This window comes from Lolium perenne, chromosome 5 (assembly GCF_019359855.2).
Source record: "Lolium perenne isolate Kyuss_39 chromosome 5, Kyuss_2.0, whole genome shotgun sequence".
Classification (NCBI taxonomy): domain Eukaryota; kingdom Viridiplantae; phylum Streptophyta; class Magnoliopsida; order Poales; family Poaceae; genus Lolium; species Lolium perenne.
In genome coordinates this window covers 175,353,748-175,365,927 of record NC_067248.2, presented here as the reverse complement: position 1 = coordinate 175,365,927, position 12,180 = coordinate 175,353,748, and positions in this window count along the sequence as shown.

The following is a 12,180-nucleotide window of genomic DNA, read 5'->3' as shown; positions in this document are numbered from 1 at the left end:
AATAGAAATCCCAATAATTTATTGTACCAATCTTTGTTGAGGAAAATTTGTTCCAAACTTTGTATGGATCATGTGAATTTTATTATCTGTGATGTATTTGGTGTCCATTTTCGAATGTTTCGATTGATTCGAGATACCACTGATGATACATGAAATTTGAACTACAGCCAATGATGTGAAGGACATGCCTAGGCCTAGGAGTACATCTTGCAATGTTGGAGTGATTTAGTCATACTCCTACCTAGGCCTATAATATGCATACTCGTAGTCTTCGTAGTTGCCGTCGTTGTACTGGTAGTCGTCGCCTTCTAAGTTACCGCCGTCGTCGTCGCTGTCGTCGGGCGGCGCTCGTGGCTCGAACCTCGACTGGTACTGAGGATAGCGTAGGCGGGGAATATCGCCGGCCGTGACGTAGTACATGACGCTCTGTAGAGTCCGGCCGCCCCACCATAGCCGATGGCCGGCCTCGTGGAAGTTCCCAGGAGGCAGACCGTCATCCTCATACCTAGCGAGCTCCCTCTCACGTCGATTGATGAATAAGGCGTCCAAAGTCTGCTGGTTGTCGGGATGCCAGTGGGGATTCATCCGCTGCTCTGGCGTGAGGTCGAGGTAGTAGTGGTTCATGATGGCCGCCCGGCGCGCAGTACCCTGAGGGACGGGAGGACCGGCACGCCTCCAACGCTTAGGCTCCAGCCGACGGGGACGCGGTTTCCCGGTGGGGAAGGGTAGTACAAGGCGCAAAGCTCCTCCACCTGCTGGTAAGTTAGAGTGGGTACGGTGGAAGCCATAAGAGTGTGATGAGAGATTGTAGAGATGTGATAATGCTGGCCAAGCCGGACTACATATATATAGTGAGAAATGGCGGGAAAAATGGGGGCGGGAAGACAGGAGGCGGGAAGAAAGAGGCGGGAAGAAATGGCGGGAAGCGGGAGGTGGGAAGACAGAGGCGGGAAGAACTGGTGGAAAGTAATGGCAGGAGGCGGGAATTATTTGTATTTTAATGATTTTCAAATGAATGATTTTTTTTCCAAATTTTTTTGATATATTTGTATTTTTATGTTTTTGAAAGAATTAGTTTTATTTTTCTAATTTTTTAGATATATTAAGTGTATTTTAATGATTTTGAAATGAATTATTTTTTATTTTTCTGATTTTTTTGATATATTATTTGTATTTTTATGATTTTGAAATAAATTAGTTTTATTTTTCTATTTTTTTTGATATATTAATTGTATTTTTATGATTTTCAAATGAATTAGTTTTATTTTTCTAAAGTTTTTTATATATTAATTGTATTTTAATGATTTTGAAATGAATTAGTTTTATTTTCTGATTTTTTGATATATTATTTGTATTTTTATGTTTTTGAAATGAATTAGTATTTTTCTGAATTTTTTGATATATTAATTGTATTTTTATGATTTTCAAATGAATTAGTTATTTAAAAAAACCTTTAGTCGCGGTTGATGAGACCAACCGCGACTAAAGGGTGACATGGGCATACCCTTCGGATACCCATTATTAGTATACCTAGCTCGGCCCAATATGGAGAAGACCCAATATGAAGAAAGCCCAGCAAGGCAACCCGAAGAAGTAGTCGACTAGGACTCTTGTAAAACCCTAGGCTGGTTGCATATATAAAGCTAGCCAGGGCACCCGAAATAAGAAGGAGAAGATATAGACATAGAGATAGACAACATAGCTACGCTGATGGCGGCACCTTGTAAAGATACTTGTGTTCATATAGTGGATTGCTAGCAGCACGTAGGGATCCTCCACCGAGGGGACCCGAAGCTGGGTAAGTCGTGTGCCTAATCTCGCTCCCGGAATCTCCATCATCGCTCTCCCGAAACCCAAGTCTACGATACGTAGGCTTTGCCGAGGTGATCCCTCGTCAATTGGCGCCGTCTGTGGGAATCGCGACGACTGGATTTTGTCATCCGGGCGGGATTCGTCGAGTTCATCGTCAACATCATCAATGAGAATCGAAGATCAGGAGATCCAAGGTCCAATCTTGCGAGTCGGATCACATCTACGAACGCAGCAGTGCAACAATCGGTGGATAAACTTCAAAGCCAGAACCGCGGATAGTCGTATTCGCGGATATGCCAGGAAGCCCTCTGTTCAAGAAAAGGCACGCACTTGGCAGGCGCACTATTCGCAGGCGATCATCAAGCTTGCAGGCATATATCAGGAGGAACAACCGGCAATTAAGGATCAAATTCCGTTGGTAGAGAGGCCTTGGTGTTCCGCGCCAGGAAATCAATCACGTGAATCGTACTAAGAAAGGAAATCGTACTAAGAAAGAAAAGCAAAGCAAAGCGAATTAGCCCAGAATTGCTGGTTCCGTGTATGTTGGGTAAAAAAAAAGCAATTCTTGAGGAAAAGAGACAGGCTTCAAGTACTATGTCAATGGATTCTTGTTCGCTCCACGTGACCATGTCTCCCATCATAGGTTTAAGATATTACGTGGAGGGAACACTTCAGATCAACTAACATCATGGAGCACCATCATACGCGAAGGACTAAAAAAAAAGGGGAGAGGCCATCATTGTTACGTCACGTCAAGATCAAGTTACAAATAAAAGGAGAGGAAGCATGTCCAAACCGTGAGGAGAATCGGCTTGGCCATAAAATTCGCCGATCAAAGAGGATTCGAAAAAGTATTGGAAGCAAAACTTTCACGGTTTAAAAAAAACAGATTCAATGGCCGCGCATCCACTACGTTGAAGGACCCGCGTATCTACGTCGCTCATCCGATACATGGATCAGGTGCTATATTTTAAATTACTCAAAATTTATTCCGCCAAATATTTTTTGGCTCGTACTATTTGCGCGCACTTTTTGCGTCGTAATATAACTGCAGATCGGAATAAGCTCCAAGTACTCGCCTATCACGGAGTTGACATAGTGCACTCGCCTCGCTCGGGGGCTCGCCCACCGCGAACGCAACGATTCACTCCTCTAGGCCGATTACTTCATCCGTCGGATGACCTGCTCCACTTCATCGGCTGTGTCCACTTCGTCGACTCCATCTGCCGGACGACCTATTTCCACGTCGACTCCGCCGCACCCGGTAAAAAAGCTAAGTGTTCCTCTTCCGAGAGTTAATTATTATTTATTTACTTTCGCCATACCCAAATACTCGGGGGCTGTGCCATTACAATATTACAGCAAATACACGCGGGGCTGCACCATTACTTCGTTACCATAAATATATTCAGTTACTTGGTGAATTTCTTTTCTTTGGCTCTGGATATATCTTCTCCAGCTTAGTGGAATTATTTTCTTCGGCTCAGTGGAATTATTTTCTTCGACTTAGTGGATTTATCTTCTTCGGAATAGTGGATTTATATTCTTTGGCTTGCTGGATTGTTTCTCTTCGGGTTATTATTGGTTCACTCTTATACAATATTACCCGATGCGTTTCTGGGACAATGGATTCATCTTCTATGGTTATTACTAGAACTATTTTCTTCGGATCAATGGATTCATCTTCTATGATATCAGCGGATTCATCTTTTATGATTATTACTGGATTTTTTGGGCCAATGGATTCATCCTCTATGATATCGACGGATTTATCTTCAATATATGCTCTATATTTAATGGCATAATCTTCAAATATGGAATCATCTCAAATACTTCATCTGGGATTCATCTTCGTATATTATTGTCTATGGCTTCATGGCTTCACCAAATATGACGCCGCGACTCCATCAATTTATTTCGACGTCACGCCTAACGCTCGGGGGCTCGACAACAATTCTGCCTCGGGTCACGACTGCGACACAACAATCATGATATCACCTCAGCAATGCTCGGGGGCTCGGCTATTTCTTCATCAACAATTTCGCGGCATCCACTTTTGCTATTTGGTGGTTTCTACTTTGGCTAGATTTCTTATCTACACTCGAAGACTTCATCATGCATCGACTTCGTCGTGTCCAAAAAGCTAAGTGTTCTTTTATTTTGCACAAAGTTGATTATCGTTTACTTTCGTCGCACCCGACACTTGGGGGCTGCGCGACATATATTCACTTTACATATCATCGAATTTGAGCATCTGACACCGCATGCAAAAAAGAGAGTCAAGGGAAAGATAGAAAAAGTTTGTTTATTTATGCATGAGAAAGCAAAATTCAAAGTATATAAGAGAGAACCCGACGAAATTGTCTACAGGGAGAACTCGACGAAATTGTCTTCAAGAAACAACAGGACCCGAAGAATTATCTTCAGGGAGGTCTCGAAGAATTATCTTCAAGGAGGTCCCGAAGAATTATCCTCAAGGAGGTCACGAAGACTTATCTTCAGGGAGGTCTCGAAGAATTATCTTCAAGGAGGTCCCGAAGAATTATCCTCAAGGAGGTCCCAAAGAATTATCTTCAAGGAGGTCCCGAAAAATTATCCTCAAGGAGGTCCCGAAGAATTATCCTCAGGAAGGACCCGAAAAATTATCCTCAAGGAGGACCCGAAGAATTATCTTCAAGGAGGACTCGAAGAATTATCTTCAAAGAGGACCCGAAGAATTGTCCTCAGGGAGGACCCGAAGAATTGTCCTCAATGAGGACCCGAAAAAATTTTCCTGAAGGAGGAACTCGACGAAATATTCATCAAGGAGGAACCCAAAAAAAAGGTGGACAAATCTTCGGGTCCATTGACTCGTCATATTGTTCCGAGCAAGAGCATCGGTGATGTACCCGACAATATAGAATAACCAATATATTCGGCTGTCTCATCAAGCCCGAGAGAAAAATAGAAGAACCTGCAAAATGGGTCATTGCATCAGCCGATCAAGGCACTTGATAAAATATTCTCAGAGCGTTAAAGTCGAGAATAATCTCTGAATGCCGCAAAACTCTGCGAAGGTAAGACCCCGGGATCCATCCTGTGTGGCGTGGCATCGCCAAAGACTGCGCTCTGCTACTTTTTTCCACATCAACAGATGTGAAGAAATATCCCGACGGACGCGCTGTGGTCCCGATAACATTACTGGAATTCGGATCATGGTAAGTCCTTAAGCGGCACGTGACGAATTACGCCAGGTCCCGAGATCATGTCCAGGGACGTGATCTTGAAGTAGGTTCTTGCGGGATTGCCATAAGAGCAGTTAACTGGTACCTGATCCGTCAGATGAACCAGCCCCATTTACCATTATCCCTGAACAACATAAATAGCAACGTCCTGGAGTCGATAAAAAGAGGGCGTGTGCCCAGAAATATGGTTAAGTTCGTTATTGAGTAGTATAACTTGAGTCTATGCCCAGGTGCAAGCACCTGCCCATAGGCTCGGGGGCTACTCTTATCGAGAGTATTGTTCACCTCTCAATAAGATACAAGAAAGAGGAAAAATTGTGGAGTCGATTAAAAGCAAGTTGAGCCTACACCCAAGTGCAAACACTTGGCTGTAGCCTCGGGGGCTACTCCCATCGGGAGCACTGGTCGCGCACCCGATAGAAAAATAACTTCGACAGCATCTACGGCAATTAAGGTTTGTAGGCTCAACTCGATTCTACGACTCGAGTAGAGCCTACTCCCATCGGGAGCACATGGGTTTCATCAAGTCCTCCAAAAATATAGTTAAAGTTCTTCATCCAGTAGTACAACTTGAGTCTATGCCCAAGTGCAAGCACTTTCTCATAGACTCGGGGGGCTACTCCCATCGGGAGCGCTGCCGCGCACCCGATAGAAAAATAATTTTGAGAATCGTCGACATCATCTACGCTACACATGATCTACGACATGGACCTCGCCTTATATTTTCTTCAACTTCGGAGATGGTTATGCTTGGAGTTCCTACGCAAGTCTTCGACTTCCCTAGAAACTCGGGGGCTACTGACATGGGCATACCCTTCGGATACCCATTATTAGTATACCTGGCTCGGCCCAATATGGAGAAGACCCAATATGGAGAAAGCCCAGCAAGGCAACCCGAAGAAGTAGTCGACTAGGACTCTTGTAAAAACCTAGGCTGGTTGCATATATAAAGCTAGCCAGGGCACCCGAAATAAGAATGAGAAGATATAGACATAGAGATATACAACATAGCTACGCCGATGGCGGCACCTTGTAAAGATACTTGTGTTCATATAGTGGATTGCTAGCAGCACGTAGGGATCCTCCACCGAGGGGACCCGAAACTGGGTACGTCGTGTGCCTAATCTCGCTCCCGTAATCTCCATCGTCGCTCTCCCAAAACTCAAGTCTACGATACGTAGGCATTGCCGAGGTGATCCCTCGTCAAAGGGTCTTTTCGCGGGAACCCAAAATCCGGCGAAAAAGGAAACCAGCGCGGCCACGGCTGCTCACCATGAGAAATGGAAGGCGGAAGTCAAGGTGAAAAAAGAGCTCGAGCCCAAGCCGGTATTCATTGAGAATCAAAAGAAGTGGGCTAAGGATTTTTTAACGACACCATCCCAAATCTAGCAGAATCTGCCAGACGACTATGGACGTGAATTTCGTAGGAAAGAAGCATTACTGGAAAAAGCCATGGCGGAGAAGAAAGAAGCAAGTAAAAAATGCGGGAAACAAGTTTCCCAGCTCGGGGAATAGACAAAACAATCGATCCCCCCGCTCAAAGTGGAAGCCGGTCCTTTCGTTACGACGTCCTTGAGAGCCGATATGGATAAGGACATGGAACTATTGGACCCCGCTATCCTAGCAGCTGCTAGAGCACATGGACTGACTGTAACGGCGGCCAAACAAAGAACGGCCGAGTTCGGTATGCCTCTTCGTGCATTGTTAGGCCTTGAGGATGCGCTAATAAGTGAGGTAGCATTTATATATATGCCGAAAAGGCCTCTCGTCGAGCCTGCGCAGGAAGCGAGTCTACCAACACAAATGCGAAATCTGCTACTATGGTACAAGGATTTCATAAAAAATAAGGCCGGCAAAGAATATATTTATGCGGAAATTAGAGAGGAACATCACTTCAAACAGTACCATGTACAAGTTCATATGAGTGAATTGTTGCAGTCGTTCAGTTCAATCTGCGCGAGCTCGACAAATCTATCCTGAGTTGCTACGTTATGTAAGTGATTTATTTCTATAATTAAATCTCCACCTCATCTTGTTCATTACCTGCACTATATTATCCTAACTATATTCTTGTGTACGCTATTATGCAGAATGAAGCTTGGGAAATGCAAAAGAAGGAACATCCATGATGTTGGGTTCATTGACCCACATATCATTAATGGATATGTGTTAGAAAAATACCCCCAAAACGTGGAGAAAGACTTTGTAAGAGTGTGATGACCCAGCGTACCACTGCATGGTGTAGTACACAAGTCGTTGACATAACACAAGTGAAACACCGTTCCACTAATATTACATCTCTCAGAGTGGTACAACAGAAACATATGCGAGTCCAAGGTATGTCTATAGAAGTACACACGAGCTGTTTACATAAAATCAACACAACCTCCTACTTTACAGTGAGGTAAAACTTCAAATAAAGCTCCAGAAGAACGACTCGTAGTCTATCTTATTACTAACTCAAGTTCAAGAGCTACTTGGCTTGCTATAGAAATCTAGCTACTTAGGTGCTAGGATTAGGGAAAGATTCCCTTCTATTACTAGTCTAGGTTTCCATTATAACTGATGCAGAAGTTAACTCCATTGACTTCTTTGATTGGATTCCTCATCTTGTTGCAGTTGACTCCTTTGTCTTCGAGTTCCACGGTAGTTTCTCCTTCGTGCATTGCTCTAAGAAGGGGTTCAAACGAGATAGAATGAGTACGAGCGTACTCAGCAAGTTCATATAAGGAAATATGTGTATCATGCACTAGCTACAGCCATAGACCAGAAAGTCATAGGCCAATGCAAGTTTTCATAAGCATTTCTTCAAAAGGTTTATTTTATTCTGAAAACTATGCCCGTCAGTCTTCACAGGTTGACCAGAACTTCATGGAGTTCCTTTCCTGCTGCGTTCGCAGTTCCCTTCCCGGAACAGGGAGTGACAGTCACAATTTAGTATCCTCTGCAGAGGTGCGTTACTTTTCCCATAAGAGACCTTATCCTTGTTGCCAACCAGGTGCAAGCTTTCCCGTCCACACTTCCTTTGGTGTGAGGCCAGGTGTAAGATCCAAGCCCACACCGCCTTCTCCGTGACTGCAAACCCACCCTTTTGTCCGACCGTACACCTCCAGTAGACTTCCCCCGATAATACGGCTTTACTCATGGTGTACTCCGGACAATCCCTCATAGATCGTAGAGCTTATCATCACTAATGGATGGGGATTTAAAAGGCTATCCCAACCTATTGCGGCAGTGCCTCCAGCACCCCACCGGCTCTCCGATCCGTTGGCGTGCATAAGGGAAAAGATACGGCTGGCTTCCCCAGAGCCATTATAGATCTTATGTTCAACGCGATTTGTACGGCGCTAGAATCACTGGACGGCATTGGTAATTAATCCTAGGGTGATATAACCCATGCAATGGAACCTCCACCATATCAACACATACCATGGTTCCATTGCCCACCACATAGTCATATTCATAATTGTAAAATAATACTTTCCTTTTCAATGCATGAGTGATAAGTATAGTACTTTGCATATAGTTTGATACAAATAATCAAATGACATGAGCAAGCGATGAACTTGCCTTTCTTGACTGCAAGATTATGCAGGCAAAAGCTTCGATACGTGATAACTCCAAATTCTGAAATACCATCATCGTCCGGTAAGGACAATGTTTAAAGAACTGGCAAAGATGCTATAATGCATAGTATGAGATGCAATCGTCCCGAGCGTAACCTAACCTCGATGATTTAGGATGTATGAGTTGTAAAGATTTCCTTAGGGTTGGTTGCACTTTTAGAATGGTTCTCAAACTAGGTTCTTATTAGGGTTTGGTTATATTAGCATCATAACCAAGTGATATTAGACATTATAACAATCATACACATACAGAATAGTGATGGAATAATATGTAAAGAACAGTTGTCAATTTTAAGTTCTACGGGTCATGGTTGATGATTACTTATGCTATACTTCAAAAGAATAACTTTTGAAGAATATGTTGTTTAAGAACTAATAAGTATTTCAAATAAGAATTATGGCTTCTATGGTTTGATTGACATTTGTACTTCAAAAGAATAACTTTTGAAGAACAGGTTAAATAAGAACATGAACTACTATATATAGGTGCTATGTAACTCTAGGGTTTACTATTGAGTTCATTTAGTTAACTAATAGAAACTAATTGGGTCCTTAAATAGAATGGGTTTCTAGACACCAAGTATTGGTAAGGTTATAACTATGGTTTCCCATATACATCATATCAAAGGATGGTTATCAAGATGGTTTTATAAATTAGTGATTAGGGTTTACTATGGTTTCACAACTACTTAACTAAGTAACCTCTAATGGTTACCCAGCTAAGTGGTTTATCATTTCCTAAGTAGGGTTGAGTTGGAATAGGAGCATGTGATGTGCATTACTACACCAGATTGGTATTAGGGTTTTTCATCATGGTTTAACTAGGGTTTGATGGTTGAGGTTAATCCTAATGGTATGGTACCTAGGATTGATGATAAATGGTACTAATCCAATTAACAGGTTAGGGTTTATATCTAGGTGATACTAGTGAATCATATAGGTTTTAATTAAGAATAGAAACATGAAATGACAATCTCATGTGACTTGGTTTATGCTAATGGATCATAAGCATGCATTCAATTGTGGCTTATTAGGGTTATATATGTCAAGTGAATCTCACATGATCACATGTGATACATAATTAGGGTTTTAGGGTTGCTTCTAAGTTGGTATGATCACATGAAATAATGGGATCCAGTTCTTACTTAAATTGAAACTAGGGTTTCTAAACTACTGTACAACTCCTAAAATGATGATTGCTAATAGAGTTGTGGTTACTAATTACTTTGAATCAAAATGAGTAATGGTTTAACATTTTATTAATTTTCCACATGAATTAATAGTTAGGGTAACTCCTATTTAGGTTTAATTCGGAATCAGGGTTTAACAATTATTACTAGGTTTTAAAAATAGTAACCTGCAAATTAAAATTATTTAAGTTCACAATATTTAAGTTACTAAATTAATATTGGCTTTTAGTATTTTCTTGATTTATTAATATTTAAGAAGATAGTAACTTAGAATTTTCAAATTAGGGTTTATGGATTACCACTAATAATTAAGTTAATGCAATTGTGATAAAGAAAACTAATTCTAGCATTTTATTTAGTTACTGAATAGTTAAAATTTAATTTTGGAACTTCACTAATTATTGAATTCAAATTGTATTTTAAATAAATGAAATGGCATAATTAATAAGGTTAAAAATAAGTGAATTTTTATTTTGACACACATTTTTGTTTTATATTTTATTTGAATAGAGTTTATTTTTGTGAACATTTTGATATATTATTCATAATTTTCTGAGTTGATATGAATTTTCTAGAATTTTGCAAAGTTTCAGTGATTTTCTGGAATTTATAAATAAGTGGAAATACTAAACCTACCGGTTCACTCTTACCCCTAGACACAGACAGGTGGGACCAAGTCCAGGTCACCTGCCTCGTTGGCAGCTGACCGAGTCAAAGCAACCAAAGGGTCCCGCCAGACACGTCACCCTCGCCGGCGGCTAAACGTCGGCGACCAGTATACGGCGGCGCTAGCGATTTAGGGATCCCCTGGATGCGCGGCTAGGTGCTCTAGAATCCCCACGACATGAGGAACACGATGGTGGTGGCGGAATGGGCTAATGGTCACCGGAGCTTCATCGGAAACCATGTCCCGCGGCGGTGCTACTCCGGTGGAAATCGAATCAGAGGCTACAGGAGGTTCTAGCATGTGAGATCTAGCTCTACAGATGCGTATGCTCACCCTGAAGCTCAAGGTGTGGTCGGCTCCGGCGATGGTCGATGGAGACGACGGCGATTGGCGATTTCCCGGCGATGTGCTGCAGAAGGGAACGCCGAGATTGATCCTCCACATGGCTCCCCTGGATGCTGGGCTCCTCCCAGATGCTCCTTGAGTCCAGGCGCTCCTCCTGGACCACGCGCCAGAGGCTGGGGTGGCCTCCTCCGTCGGCTTCGTCTTCGACTCCGGCGATAGAGAGTGGGCGAATTTGGGATATAGGGAGTGTCTGAGAAGGTTTGAAGTGGTGGAGGCGATCAAGGCGTGCACGGCGATGCCCTCCACCTATTTATAGGCCAAGGGAAGCCCTGTGGCCTCGACACGACGACGGCCATGGTCGGGAGGTGGCGGTCTCTGGAAACTTCTGCTTGGTAAAGATCTTCTCGTCCGCGGATAAGCTCGGACGCGATTTGAGTTGGGCGCGGTTCTGAGAGGTCTGGCGACGTCCGGGGCGTGCTTATCGTCGACGAGATCGTGGCCTACTGGCTCTGACGCGCTGTCGAGCCCGAAGACGACGACGATGAAGTGTTTTCTCCTTGCACGATTATTAAAGCAACCGAAACGGTATTTGGTTTGGGCTGGACTGCTCCTGGGCCGTGGTGTGGGTTGGCTTTGGCTGCTGCGGTCCAGGTAAGTTTCCCTCTCTTTCTCTTTTCTGTTTTCTTTTCAATTTTCTGTTTTTATTTCCTGGTTTCTATTTTTTATTTGGATTCAAATTTGAATTCTGGTTTTGCTTTGCAGGTTCTAAAAAATTTGAATATCAATATCACTTGATAATAGTGGTTACTGCATTGTCTTGTTGTTTAAACAAATATTTAGTTTAGGATTTAATTGATATCTTATGAGGCTTGAGTAAAATATAAATGGTTTAGTTATTTATTTCAATTCCCTTTTTAATTTAGGAACCATATCTATTTAAATGATTTGAAGTTTAGAACATGTGCATGGTGAACACATTTTATTTTTCTAGTGCTTAACCATAGTGATTATGCACATATAGTTCAATTATGGATAGGGTTTAACAAATGGTAAAGGAAATGGAATGGTGTTATGATTTTAGATGGATGATAGTTCTTAGGGTTTAAGAATTTGATGATGCTTCATTAATTGAAATATAAAATAGGCATGATGCATGGCAGGGTTTTACTTATAATCCAATGTGATCCTTGGATTGAAATGCAAAGGTGATCTAGGGTTTTAGTTGTGATCACTCAATTGATACACAACCAAGAATTAGGATATGAACATAAGCTTTGATCATGTTTTAGTGGCTAGGGTTACTCTCCTCACTTAGG